General features: G+C 41.5%; 1 pseudogene; it reads right to left on the reverse strand.

The window, feature by feature from the left end:
• Positions 1 to 10975: 10975 nt before the first annotated feature.
• LOC112627927 lies at positions 10976 to 12987 on the reverse strand (annotated as a pseudogene).
• Positions 12988 to 14614: the final 1627 nt, after the last annotated feature.

Consider the following 14614-nt stretch of genomic DNA (forward strand, 5'->3'; position numbering starts at 1 on the left):
AAGGCAAAAATTGGTGGAATTCATTTAAAAATAAATTTTGTACTTTGCATCAGAATCTTAAAATTATTTATAACATTTGATATAGAAATTCCACTCTGGAGAATTTATTCTACAAATCATGACAAAATCCAGATGCACAAAAACATATATGTTTTTCTTTCCTGTTTCTGTTTTTTTTGTTTTTTGTTTTTTGTTTTTTTGAAACAGGTCTTGCTCTGTTGCTGAGGCTGGATGGAGCACAATGGTACGATCACAGCTCACTGCAGCCTCAACCTTCTGGGCTCAAGTAATTCTCTCACCTCAGCGTCCTGAGTAGCTGGGACCATAGGTGTATGTACCATGCCTGGCTATTAAAAAATTTTTTTTTTACAGAGATGGGGTCTTGCTATATCACCCAGGCTGGTCTTGAACTCCTGGGCTCAAGCAATCCTCCCGCCTTGGCTTCCCAAAGTGCTGGGATTACAGGCGAGAGCCACTGCACCTGACCTTTTTCTATAAAAGTAGGAAAAAAGGGGAAAAGTTGTCTAAATGTTTAACAATAGAAGAGCTTAATAAACTGGGCACAGGTGGTTGAGAGAATCTATGTAAGGGTGTGGAAACCCCATGTTAGTATAATACTAGGGGAATAAAAGAAACAGAATAGAAAATCATGTACTTATGTTTGCAAGCATGTTAACAAAAAAACAAGTAGCATCCTTCAAAAGGAAATACTTCACTAGAGTTGCTGAATTATCCTTGTGAATTTTTTAAACTTTTTTACTGTCTTTTATTATGTCTGAAACATAGCTATGCATTTTTATGGAGTAAAAATAATCAAAATATGTTTACGTGTACTTAAGTCCTGGGAAGATCGTATCTTTTTAAAAGGAGGTCTCTTTCTAAAACTTGAAATACGTGTAAATAAGCTTATGATCCAGATCTGAGCACTTTAACAGTAGAAACAAATCTAAGAACGGAGCCAATAGTCATCTCAACACATTGTCTATGTCGATATTAGATGAGAAAATCTTCTCTCTGGCAATCTTAATGTCTCCTTCTCCGTCCATAATGACTCGATGCATAAAAATTAATCTTTTCCCTTTGCTTTGATCCCCAAGCTCCTTAGCGAAGATTCCATCTTGCTCTATAACACATGATGAAGCATTTTCCCTGTTATTATGTGACGATGGCCCTACTGAGCACAACAATTTGAGTCTGAATGTGCCACAGCCAAAGGAGAAATCTTAAGAGGCAATTCCACCTAGAACTATTTGGCAAATGCATAAAGAAGACACATTAACACCGTCTGAAAATTGTGCCCTTAACAATAAGACCACAAAACAGAGCTGGGACTGGGAGAGAGAGGTGGAGAGGGATGGAGAAAAGGAAACGCAGAGGTGAGATACTCTGGTGGTTCCAACCCCAGAAAGTGCTGGTCATGTAGATCAGTTTCAGCCAAAAAAAAAAAAAAAAAAAAAAGCACTTTTGAAACTTTCAATAGAAAAGATTGTTTGTCAAGGCTAGGCAAAAACATTCTTTAATTAGTTTACTCAAATATTAAATCTGACATCTAGTATCTCAATATTAGCAAAAATGTGATAATTATAGCTGGAAGGGTTTTTTATTGAATGTAAATTCATGTATAACACTTTTAGCATATCTCACTCCCCATTGTTATCTCCCATACACTGTTCACACTTAACTGGAAGCCTTGGGCTCCACTCTGAAATGTGATCTCAAATTCACAGTCTCCATACTTCCTTTTAATGTAGTTGCAGTTCAGTAATGACCATGACAGAGGACGTGTCCTGTCTACCATCCCCAGGGAAGACATAATCTTGAGAGATCCTGCCTCGCTCGGGGGCACCTGAGCTCCCAGGATGCCCAGGCTGCTGCAGAAGGGGCTTTCTGTATTCACTGGAGACCCACATTACATCGCTTCTCCATAGGGAAGGCTCTGTGTGCTTTTGGGCAGCAACCATTTTGACCAGGTTGGCTGTCAGTGCCGTTAAGGAGCTTGCCAGCTCAATCTAGTTATTGGCTTGAAGGAGGAGAACAGAAGCAGGCAACATGTATTGAGTCAGGTCTGTGCAAATATGCATTTGTTCATTCTACCCTTGCAGCATCCTTGTCTTACAGAGAAATACTGGGACTAGGAGAGGTTAAATGGCATGCCCAACACCATGGCATTTGTGAGGGCAGGCACTCATGGCCCAGGCAGCACCTGAAATGAACACTGCCCTCTCTAGGGCTTGCTGGGGCAGGAGTGAGGAGAGTGTATGGCCACACAGTGAACCATGGACACCTCACCCCACCACAAAACTAAATTAATAAGCACATGCTCATGTGTGGGTTGACTCATATACCCCTTTTCCCAAATATTGACATATCACTGTGAGTTCTTATAATAATATTGAGAAGTGCCGATGTTTTTATTTGTTTGCTTGTGGTGACAGCCACTGAACAATCTCCTCGGATTGGAATCTCAGATGCCCACAAGAGCCTAGCTTTTCTCAAGACATCAGGAAGAGGTGGGGACCACTGCAGCCCAGACCACAAACGCCCCTTCTGAAAGGACCCAGCTGTAGGACTGGTAGCTCCTGTCACTATGGGCAATTGCACTCCTGGTTTGCAGAGCTTTGGATTTTTTCAAAGGATGCCAGAAACAAGGATTTTTATGTGAACTCTCCCAATTTAAAAAGATGGCAACAGCTGGGCGTGGTGGCTCACGCCTGTAATCCTAGCACTTTGGGAAGCTGAGGTGGGCGGATCATTTGAGGTCAGGAGTTCCAAACCAGTCTGGCCAACATGGTGAAACCCCATCTCTACTAAAAATACAAAAATTTGCTGACTGTGGTGGCGCGTGCCTGTGATCCCAGCTACTTGGGAGGCTGAGGCAGGAGAATTGCTGGAATCCAGGAGGTAGAGTCTGCAGTGAGCTGAGATGGCACCACTGCACTCCAGCCTGGACAAAAGAGTGAGATTCCATCTCAAAAAAAAAAAAAAAAAAAAAAAGCTAACTATTAAAAAAAATTTTTTTTTCAATTGTGTGAGCCAAATAATATATATCCATGAGCCTGATTTGGTCTGAGCCTTCTGCTCCTTCTGCTTTACAACTTCTGGTCTGGAGGATATGTCATACCAGAGATGACTTTGCATAAGAAGGGCCTCAGGCCAGCCTTCACAACAGTGAAGACATGCCTAAATTGCTCCTTCCACACAGCCAGTGAAGAAATGGCCTGTCCACTTTGACAGTCTCTGTCATTTTAACAGTAGTATTTGAAGAAAGGAAATGATGACCAAAAACTCCACGTTAAAATATGTCTCAATTTCAAAATTAATGATCAGAGAAATCAGCAAAAAGTGAGAGGAATTTTACAGTTTAACAAAATAGAAAAACTAGCAAACAAACAAAAAGGCATGGGTTGATATTAAACAAATGCCTAAGAGGAGTTCTGTTCCAACTATCAAGGAGAGGCCCATCACAAGCTTTCCTGATGGAATTATTTTTTCCAGATACATTTCCCACTATCCATCCTTTCCCCTTCATTACCATCTTGTTTCTCAGGATACTGATTTAGACATAGACCAATTTTAGCAGCATTTTATTACTAAAATCCCCCTCTTGCAAATGAGGAATTCAAATGTGGAACATAAGGCCGGGCGCAGTGGCTCACACCTGTAATCCTAACAATTTGGGAGGCCAAGGCAAGCTGATCACCTTAGGTCAGGAGTTCAAGACCAGTCTGGCCAACATGACGAAACCCCGTCTCTACTAGAAATACAAAAATTAGCCAGGCATAGTGGTGGGAACCTGTAATCCCAGCTATTCAGGAGGCTGATGCCAGAGAATCACTTGAACCCGGGAGGTGGAGGTTGCAGTGAGCCAAGATTGTGCCACTGTACTCCAGACTGGGCAACAGAGCAAGACTCTATCTCAAAAATGAAATGAAATAAAATAAAATAAAATAATAAAATAAAATAAAATAAAATGGAACATAACCTGGTGTCCCCATTCATGCTAGCTCAGGCACCCCAAAGTAGTCTTCAGACAACCTCACTCTCTAGCAAGACGAGTGCTGTCACGTGGAAATATGCTTTAGAGAGAAGCATTTGAAGGCACTTTTTTGCTTAAACGTGCAGATGCAGGAAAATCTCATGGTGCTATGTTGAGAAGTCAGAGCAGAGAACAAATTGTAACGAAGTCACAGAAACGAGAGAACACTTAGGAAAATCCTATATTATTAGTTTACTGTTAATTTAAAAAAAATCTCTCCACTGAGTACTGCCTTGATAAAGAAAACAAATTCCAGAAGAAAAATAATCCTAGTGAAATAGCTCAGGTATATACATTTCTAAGTCTAAACACAGCCACTTTGCTGCTATGTGTGGTAGGGAGGCTGTGGTTTATAACGTATACTGGTTTTTGTCCACAGTTTCTGGCTGATAGTCATAGACCTTGTTGCAGTCTTTTGTTATAATGTTGGGTGTATGAGGTCACAGGGGCAGCCTCTGACCTCCTTCTGCCCTCCTTTAATCTACTCCAAGGCAGGACTCTACTTTTCCTCTGCCTTTCTGATTTTGGGTCCTAAGACCCTCCTATGAGAGGGTCCCACCGGTCTATACCTTAGGGAAGAAATGCTCACTTTATGGAGCTTCCATAAAAACCCGAGAGGGCTGGGGTCATTGAGCTTCTGGATAGTGGAACTGCAGGATCCTGGAGGGTAGTGCCTCAGGGAGGGCATGGAAACTCTGGGACCCTTCCCCCATTTCCTGCCCTAAGCATCTTTTCATCTGTATCATTTGCAATATCCTTTATAATAAACTGGTAAATGTAGATAAGTGTTTCCCTGAATTCTGTGAGCTGCTCTGGCAAATTATTTGAATCCAAAGAGGGCATCATGGGAACCCCAACTTTAAGCCAGTTGGTCAGAAGCTCTGGAGGCCCAGCCTTGTCACCGGTGTGTGTTAGAGGGGGCCAGTCTTGGTTGGGGACTGAATGCTCAACCTGTGAGATCTGACATCGTCTCCAGGTAGACAGTGCCGGAAATGAATTAGAGGATACCCAGGTGGTATCCACTGCTTGGTGTGTGAGGAAAAAAACCCACACATAGTCACAGAAGTCTTCTCCTATGTTGATGATTATTGTGATGTGAGAATAGAGGAAAAACATGGTTAGAGAGAGTTTTCCCTACACAGAAGCTGTCTTCTCTTTAGTTGGCCGAGTAGAAGCAAAGAATTTCATAGTCTGGGAAATTTGTTATCAAGCGCAAGCCTTCCGCTCAGGCCCTTGATTCTGTAGTCTGTCATGCCAGTGGCAGCGACATAGTTTGATTAAAAAGGCATGGAACCCAGCAAGAGGACTTGCGTTCAATTCTCCACTCTGCCGCTTATTTTCTCTGTGACCTGTGACCTTGGGCAAGGCCACACTGCTCAGGCTGTAATGGAGAATGTATCCCAGAGGAAACTGGGGTGAAATTTCAACATCTACTCCACTCTTACAAGCTGTGTGAACCTCGGGCAAATTCCTTAATATCTCTGAGCCTCATTTTCCTTGTCCTAAAAGTAAAGATGAAGATTTAAAAAATCACAAGAGCTGGCTGGGTGCACTGGCTCACACCTGTAATCTCAGCACTTTGGGAGGCCAACGCGGTTGGATCACCTGAGATCAGGAGTTCGAGACCAGCCTGGCCAACATAGTGAAACCCTGTCTCTACTAACAATACAAAAATTAGCCAAGTGTGGTGGCGTGCACTTGTAGTCTCAGCTACTTGGGAGGCTGAGGCAGGAGAATCTCTTGAATCCGGGAGCTGGAGGTTACAGTGAACTGAGATAGGGCCACTGCACTCCAGCCTGGGAATAGAGCAAAACTCTTGTCTAAAAAAAAAAAAAATCACAAGAGCTAGCTTATCATATTTATTCTCTAATTCAAGACATTCAGTACTAAGTGCATTACATACTTTATCTCCCTTATTGTTAACAATTAATACTATTGATATTAATAAGGTTAACAAAAATGGACAATAAGGCCATCTTCATAGGATCATGATGATTAAGTGATAGAAAATAGGAAGCCTTTTTGTCAACCAAAAAGATATATTCACGTTCATTATCACATGTAACAAAATTTTAGAAGCATCTAGAAGAGTCCATGGATTACAAACTCTTCTCTGTGCCCTGTAATATCTTTATCAAAAATTAAATTACCTTTTACTGCAAAATTGCCACAGAGTTTAAAACATATGGACCTAGAATCTCTATTTGAGGATTTTAGTGATCTTGATAGTATACCAAGGCATTAATGATGGACCATACGTCTTTTCCTAGGCCTGTTGTGCTCTGGCAGAAGGTACAGAAAGAATGCATGGTTCCTGAAACTTGGGGAGGGTAGGCAGAGCAGACAACAGCCTGTGCCACAGAGAGGAGAGATAATCTCTACGTGGCATGATGCAGAAATGGTGGCTGGGAGGGCTGCAGGCGAACTTGGCTGGCTTTCAGAATGGACTTCTCTTAACAGACACAGAGGAAGTTGTTAATTCTTAATAAAACTAATAACAATAGCAGAACAGCTGCTTCCTCAATTACGGTACAGGGTGTTTCATTCCATCATCTAGTCTTGTGCAGCTGCAACACCAGCATAGCAGGACAAATCCATCAAAAGTACCAACTTCAAACTTAAAGAAGTGAGAAAATGAATCTATCAAAATGTCTCCTTGATTTGGACATCAATACTGTGTGGTGATTTGAATCAGGGTTAGGCTGATGCTCCCCTTTGCTTGGCAAACTGCCTCTTCATTGATAATGCAAAGTATGACTGCAAACCGCATCTCTGGGGGGTATTTAAAGTGCTTAAGGGAACACGCGGCATACTTCAGAAGCGCTCCTTTTATATGCAATTAGTCTGTTCATGACACATCATTCTTATCTATTCATTAAAGTAAGTCCCTGGCTTAGTTGCAGGCATTTTATGGATTTATGGAATCACAGGAGATCAGAACTGGCTAGGGCCTAAAGGTCATCAGACTCATGACTCCTCTGTGGGTCATCCACATCCAACATCCAATATCCAACATCCGTACCTGGGTTACTTGCATTTCTGCCCCAGTCCAGTGAGAGGCCACTCTGGATCTCCTCAGTAGCCCTTGGAAAGATCATGAACTCTGGAATTGTGAGGACCTGGATCAAATCCCAGCTTCATCCTTTACCAGTATGGGAGCCTCTGTTTCTTTATGAGGGTTGTGTGTGCTGTTCCTGGTATATGGCATATTTTTTTGAGACTCTTTTAGCCCCAAAAGAGACTGACGGTAGATTAGTGCTTGCCAGGTTGCAGGGGGTGACTATAAATGAATGAGGTTTCTTTGTGGGTTAGTGGAAATCTTCTTCAGTTAGATTGTGATGATGGTCACACAACTGATAAGTTACTGAAGTCATTGAATTGTACACACAAAAGAAATGAATTTTATTATATGTAAATTACACCTCCATAAAGCTGTTTAAAAAAAAAGATAGAAAATACCTAGCAACATTTTCTTTTTAATTACGAAAATACCCAAGGTGCTAAGCATAGTATACATAAGATAAAAGCTAATTTGGGGTGTTGCAGGAGGAAGTATATGCAGTTAACAAGCAAAAATAATTTTAGGAAATCATCTGCTTTGTATTCTAAAAAAATTAAGGAAAAATTGTCTCTATGAAAGACAATTGAAGGTAAGATCATAGAACAGACTGAGGGAAATAGAGTATAGATCCAAAATCCCTTTAAAGAAATCCATGAGATCAATCTATTTAAGAATGCAGAATTTTTTGAATTTTAGAAAGGTAATATGGGGCATTTTCCATAATTACATAACACCCCCAACAGGGTATGTGGCAGCATCTCATAATTAAACATATTAATATTTCTTTAGTGAAATGTATGAATATTCATATTAAGTAGGATAAATGCAAGGTTATAAATAGACTCATGTCAGCTCAGGTCCCGATTTGCCACCCAGTGAGTTTGCAGAATGTGCTTGGCTTGCCAGACTTTTGGATCTCAGGATTGGAGAGCTGGGACTGTGGTTCATATTGTTATCACACACATCATGACCTTGCCTTTCCTTTCTTTCCTTCTTTCTCCATGTCGTAACTCTAGGGACTGGCACAATCTCTCCCGAGGAAGAGCCTGTAGCGGGGGACCAAGCTTGAGGTTAGATTGGAATTTTTTGCTCTGTCACTGCTGAGCTTAGATGAGAGCGAGCTAGTGAATGAAAAACAGAGTAAAATGGATATTTAAAATTGGAAATACTGTTCAGGATGAGATGGACAAAGAGGAAAGAACCAAACTTTTTAAACATAGGATGACAGATAGATAGTGTACCGTTAAATACTAGCACAAGAGCACAGGCAGCGGAAAAAGAAAATGTTCTCGTTCGATTCATTAATAAGTTCTGTATCATTTACTTGGTTTTTCTATTTATTTATTTCAAACTGACTTTGCAGAAGTTTATGAATCTTGCAGATGATTTACCACCTGCCCTTTAAACTCTCTGATGCACTCTGTGAGTGGCCCCATCCTTCCATCTCCCCTGTGGGACCCTGGCCCAACAGGAGTCCAGGGTACTTGTCACCATGCTCAAGAAAGTGTGACAGCCGGGTGTAGTGGCTCACACCTGTAATCCCAGCACTTCGGAAGGCCGAGGCAGGCGCATCATGAGGTCAGGAGATTGAGACCATCCTGGCTAACATGGTGAAACCCCATCTCTACTAAACATACAAAAAATTAGCCAGGCATGGTGGTGGGTGCCTATAGTCCCAGCTACTCGGGAGGCTGAGGCAGGAGAATGGTGTGAACCCGGGAGGCAGAGCTTGCAGTGAGCCGAGATCGTGCCACTGCACTCCAGCCTGGACAACAGAGCGAGACTCTGTCTCAAAAACAACAAAAAAGAAAATGTGGTGATAAGTGATGTGACCACAGTCTAGTGACAGTGATGTGACAGCTCACCATGGCCAGGTGGACCATAATGTACATCCCTGAATTTCAGAGGAGCCCTATTCCACTAGACTCCAAACTCCTTGAGGGCGGAGACTTTGTCAATGTTATCTCTCCAGACCCCAATGAGCTGCTCAAAAAACACATGTGGATTAATCAGATATACGACAGGACAAACAAATTAAATGTCAAATAAAAACAGTTTGATAGTTTACTGTTTTGCAGATTGCCAACCCTTGCTCTAGGATCAAAAAATAGTTCCCAGGAAGGGTGCTTTTCCTTGGGCTCTCCTCCAAGTGATATGGGTTCTTCGAAGCATCTGTTTCTCTTTGTTACGTTGATATCTGGCAGCAGTAGCTGCAGGAGGCAAGCTGACCATGGGGATGAATGGAACGGTATGCTCTCCTCCTAAAAAATGAACATAGCTTCTTTCTTCTATGTAATTATTTAATGACACAGGAAATTTACATGTTGTGAAACTAGCTGGTTACAAGTAGTAGATAGAAGATTACTTCATTTTTGATTAAAAAAAAATACCATGAACATGCATATAAAAATTAGATTAGGTACAAAATACCAGTAGTATTTACTTTTGCTGAGTAATTAAATATTCTTCCCTTTTCATATTTTTAGAAACATTATTTCTGAGATAAAAAAGGAAAACATGATCCTGGAGAGAGTTATCACACACCGGGAATTAGGAATCCAAGAAACCAAGCCAGGAGCCCAGCAGTCAAGGTTGGAAACCCAAGACAGGTTCAGCCAGGGTGATGACGGTCAAGCCCAGAAATGAAGATTGTTCTTTTCTTTTCCTACTGGAATGTTCTTTACCAAACAGTTCCCTCTACATTTAATGTTCTCAGTGCACTTACGTTTGATGGGATCTTATGATTAACCAGCACAAGAGCAAAATGATGCTAGCAACTTTGGTTTTGAATTGCTACAAAATGTACTATTTTGTAGTTACATACTACACAAAGCACACTAGAAGTCAAGTGCTCCTACAACAACAACAAAAAAAAACCCATCTGACTAAATCACTGATTTCAGTGGTGTTTTCTAATTTTGTTCATTTTCAATCTTCATAGCAAATGCATTTTTTGCTTCAGGGCCTAGAAGAGGTAATTTTTCTCAAAAAGAAGCTAACATTAATATGTGCTGGGCACTGTCTGATGGCTTGGCTTCAAGTTCAACGTAGTTGGCAGCCTTGTCTTGTAAGTACTCGGTAGAGTGAAAAGACTTACCAAAATCCAAACCACCTTAAAATAAACAATTCCGAATGAGGAGCATCACCATTCTTTCTGTTTTTTAAAAGTCTTTGCTATGGTACCGAACGAAGAAATGCAGTGTATTGCACCTCTATTGATGGAAATGAGGCTCAACCAACTCAGTTTTACCCTTTTCCTACACCCTACCTGTCAAATGTTGTGACAGCTAGTGACACTTTATACAAAACGCCTGAGAAAGGCTGATTGCTTTAAAATAAAAAATCTATAAAAGCAATGCCTCCCTAATCCTAAGGTGCTTCTTAGGTATTTCCCAAATCTTTTTGCTCTTTTATACTGCAGCATTTTCAGGAGGAGTCATGAGATACTGTCAAGGTTCACGAAACAACTAAAAACAAAAAATAACCTTAGACTCCTTTCTGCATTACCACCAGCTGCCCGATACACTAGGTCACCTTTTACAGGAGTTGACACAGCAACCCACGCCACAAAAATCTTCACATAGCAAGAAGGAAATGTACAAAAAGAATTATATTAAAACAATAACATACATTTGTGTGTACATGGGGATATTTAAAATATTATATATCACAAGAAAGACCAGAGATTTCTTGCTTTACCCTTGGGCGACCAATAAATTTAAAGCCTGTTTTATATCCCAAAAATAAAAAAGAGACTTGATAGAAGTAACAGTGCTCAGTACTTGCAACCCAAGTCAATTTATACAAATCTTGTGTAAATTCAAGGGGGAAAATTCATTTTAGGGTGAAGTTATTCAAGATGAAAGAAAGACGTGTCTTCAGTGAGAGAACTGTCTGCTGTCAGATGATTTCTTGCTTATGTGTATAAAGATTTTGTACTTATAAACTTCCTTGGTTTTCTGGTAGCCAAACTCATCACCGCCTCCTCACTTTTTCTGCTTGCCTTCATTGCTGTTGATCTTCAGATCAACAAAGGGAGGCACCTCGAAACCAAATGACAGAGCAACTTGAGGCAAATTTAAGTTACTAACATTAAAGATCTGTTTCAGAGAATGGAAATTATAGGCTCGTGTGTATGACTTATATGCTTCCTGGGCTGACTTACGAAGAAAGTAGTTCTTTTCAATCAATTTCTCAAGCTGAGACTGAATGTCAGAAATTTTAGACCAGGAAAAGTCAAATTCACTTAATGGAACCTTGGATTGTTTCAAGTAGTGAAGGAACCCCATTTCTTCTGGTCACAAAATGAGCAAGGCATGCCCTGTCTCATTTAGACCTCTGACTGTTCTGCTTACACGATGAATATATTCCTTAAGGTCATCCAGAGGGTCCTGCTGAACAATCCAGTCAACTTCAGGAATGTCCAGTCCTCTTGCTGCCACATCCGTACACAATAAAGTGTTCCTGAATCTGCGTTGCAGAACTGGAAGAACATAGTTGTACACTTATTTTGGTTTTGCTTTCCATGAATGGCCAAGGTGAGCAAATCCTTGTAGTTTAGTAACTCATAGTGGTATTTCACAGACATACAAGATGAAAAGAAGACCATAACCTTCTTCTTTCGGTTCTTCTTAAGGACTGTAAAGGGCAGAAGGAATATTTTTTCAGAGGGACAAACACCGTATCCCTGCTCAAGATCATCCACTATTGCATTAGCCTTATCATCATCAACACCAACATACAATGGTTCCTTTTTTCAGAGAAATCCTTGCTAGGTCTTCAACTTTTTGAGTTTGGGTGGCAGAGAAGAGCATAGCCTGTCTGTGTGTTGGCAAAAGTTTAATAATTTGCTTTAATTCCTCTTCAAACCCAGCATCCAAGATTTGATCAGCTTCATCAATAACCAGACACTGTAGGTTTTTATACATAAACCCTGGTGTATTCTGCATATGGTCAAGCAGATGGCTTGGTGTGGCTACAATGATGTTGATTCCATTAGCAAGTTTCTGTGCTTCAGCAGATCTGTTACCGCCACTCGTTATCAACCCACTGGTATGCACGTGGTGAGTCATTAGCTCCTTACAAACACCAAAAGTTTGCATGGCTAGTTCTCTAGTAGGTGAGAGAATAAGGACCCCCATTTTATTCGTGGGCATGAACTTTAACTTAACAATGAGTTCAACTGCAGGGATGAGAAAAGCCAAGGTTTACCACTGCCTGTTTTTGCAGCTGCTAGAAGATCCCTGCCTTCCAGTCTGATACTTTTATGTTGAATTTCAGTCATGTTCGTAAAGTCCATTTCTTTTATCACCTTCAAAGTGTTTTCATTGACAAGATTAGATAGAGAAGCAAATGAAGTATCCTCAAAAGCTCCTGTCAGTCCCAGGGGCAGGCTGGGCACCTCACTGTCATCTTCCTCATTATCTGGCTTCTCCACATTATTTTCTGTTTCTTTGGCAGTCTCGACACTTTCTTCTTTAGATTCCCCTTTGTTTTCAGTTTTTGCCTTTTTTTTTGTATCAGGCCCAGCATCATTCACCATTTTTCTCTTTTTCTTCTTCTTTTTCTTTTTTGATTCTGAATTGGGAGACTGCATTGCTGTCTCTCCATTTGTTAATACAGTGGATTTCTGGGGAGATTTTTGAACTTGTACATTTTCCACTGTTTCTTGAGACACAGCTCCATCTTGAGCTTCTGATAACCCCACATTCACAAAATGTTTTGATTTTTTTAACCTTTCCACCTCCCATTGTTTCTTGAGACACATCTCCATTTTGAGTTCCTGATAGGGTCAGATTTGAGGCCCCTGGCAACTTTAGGTTCTGGTGTGCATTTTGAGGTTTCACTTCTTGATCTTCTTGCCCAGGAGTTTCATCAGCAGGTGAGACATGCTGTCCATGAATTGCCTAGACCGCAGTGCCACACAGTACGGCTACTCAGCTCTAGGGGCTGACATTGCACACAGCTTCTTAATTCCTCACTCTCATTCAGGGAGTCACTAACCAACGGCAACACTAGAACCGAGTGTGCATTTTTATTTTCAGGATGTTCCCATCATCCTGACCAAGTTCACTAAGTTATAGGGCAAGACAGATCTTAATTTTCTACATGAGAAGTGCTCAGAGACTAGGCTGGGGGCAGGTAGGGGACTTGACAAATCTCCACAGCAAGCAAATAATTTGTGCTTTCACTGTCTATTTATCTGGGTTGTCTTGGAGACACTGATGAAACTCTAGAGGGACTGTTGAGGACTCCCCAGCCAAGCTGTGGCTGCTGCTTTAGAGAAAAGCAGCCTACTCCATTCACATGCCAAAGGCATTTACATAGAGTGCCATTATTCAAAGTATCAGCTTTTTCCTTTGAGCTTTGTTTACCTTATCACCATGCCCCGCCACACACACACACATAAACTCCCCAAATCATAGGCTCTCAGATTCAGACGAGGCCCTTAAGATGAAGAGAACAGCTATCCGTGGTTTTAATACACTCTCTAATGTAACCTCCAGAATGGGAATGCTAACATTTATAGGGTTCCTGATAGATGCCAGGCATTTAATGCATATACATATACTTTATTGATATTATTGCATATCCTTACAACTACTTAGCTCAATCTTCCCCTCCTTTCTGTGGACAAGAAAACTGGGAGTCAGAAACATCCTGTGGCTTCCACAAGGCACACAGTTAGTAAGCGTTAGAATGAGATACAAACGCAGAGAAACTCCAAGGTCTGTGTTCCTTCACTAAGTCTAAGATCCCACCGCCCACCAAGGGGCTGAGTGAAAATCACTGTCCTTGAAGGTTTTGCCCATTGGCTGTGTGCATGGCTCCAGGAGGCCCCAGAGCTCTGGGGGAATTACTCTTATTCAGGCCAGCCCTCCAGGATTGAGGATGGATCCAGGTGTCTCCCCATGATGAGCACTTCTCCCTGCAGGGTGAGGACGGCAGTGTGAGGTGAGGGGAGATAGCCACCAATACATGCAGATGGTACATGCAGTTGATTATCTGGTGGCTGCAAAAGTGGGAGAGAAATAGCTTTGTCTTTTGAGATCTATTATTCTGAAGTGTGTACCTGAAAAAGCTGCTCGTCTCTGTTCCTTGGCTTCTGAGAGGAGAGTCTTTTTAGGAGGAAGACAGATGGGTCTGTACAGGATGGACTGGGAACACCTCCTGCCCTCCGTGCCTGCCCCTCTGACTACCAGAGCCACAAATACCTATCATTTTACTTCCCTTCCTCCCTTCCTTCCTTCCTTCCCTCCCTCCCTTCCTCCCTCCTTGCTTCCTTCCTTCCTTCCTTCCCTCTCTCCCTCCTCTCTTCCTTCCTTTCTTCCTTCCTTCTTCTTTTGCTTTTTCCTTCCTTCCTTCTTTCCTTCCTTCCTTCCTTCCCTCCTTCTCTCTCTCTCTCTCTTTCTTTCTCTTTCTTCTTTTTTGTTTTGTTCTTTCCTCTTTCTCCCCATTTCACACAGCATTGCATTGGAGGACAAATTCCAGTGAACTTGGAATCTACAAGTCTGGGT

The sequence above is a fragment of the Theropithecus gelada genome, chromosome 7a (assembly GCF_003255815.1).
Source record: "Theropithecus gelada isolate Dixy chromosome 7a, Tgel_1.0, whole genome shotgun sequence".
Lineage (NCBI taxonomy): Eukaryota > Metazoa > Chordata > Mammalia > Primates > Cercopithecidae > Theropithecus > Theropithecus gelada.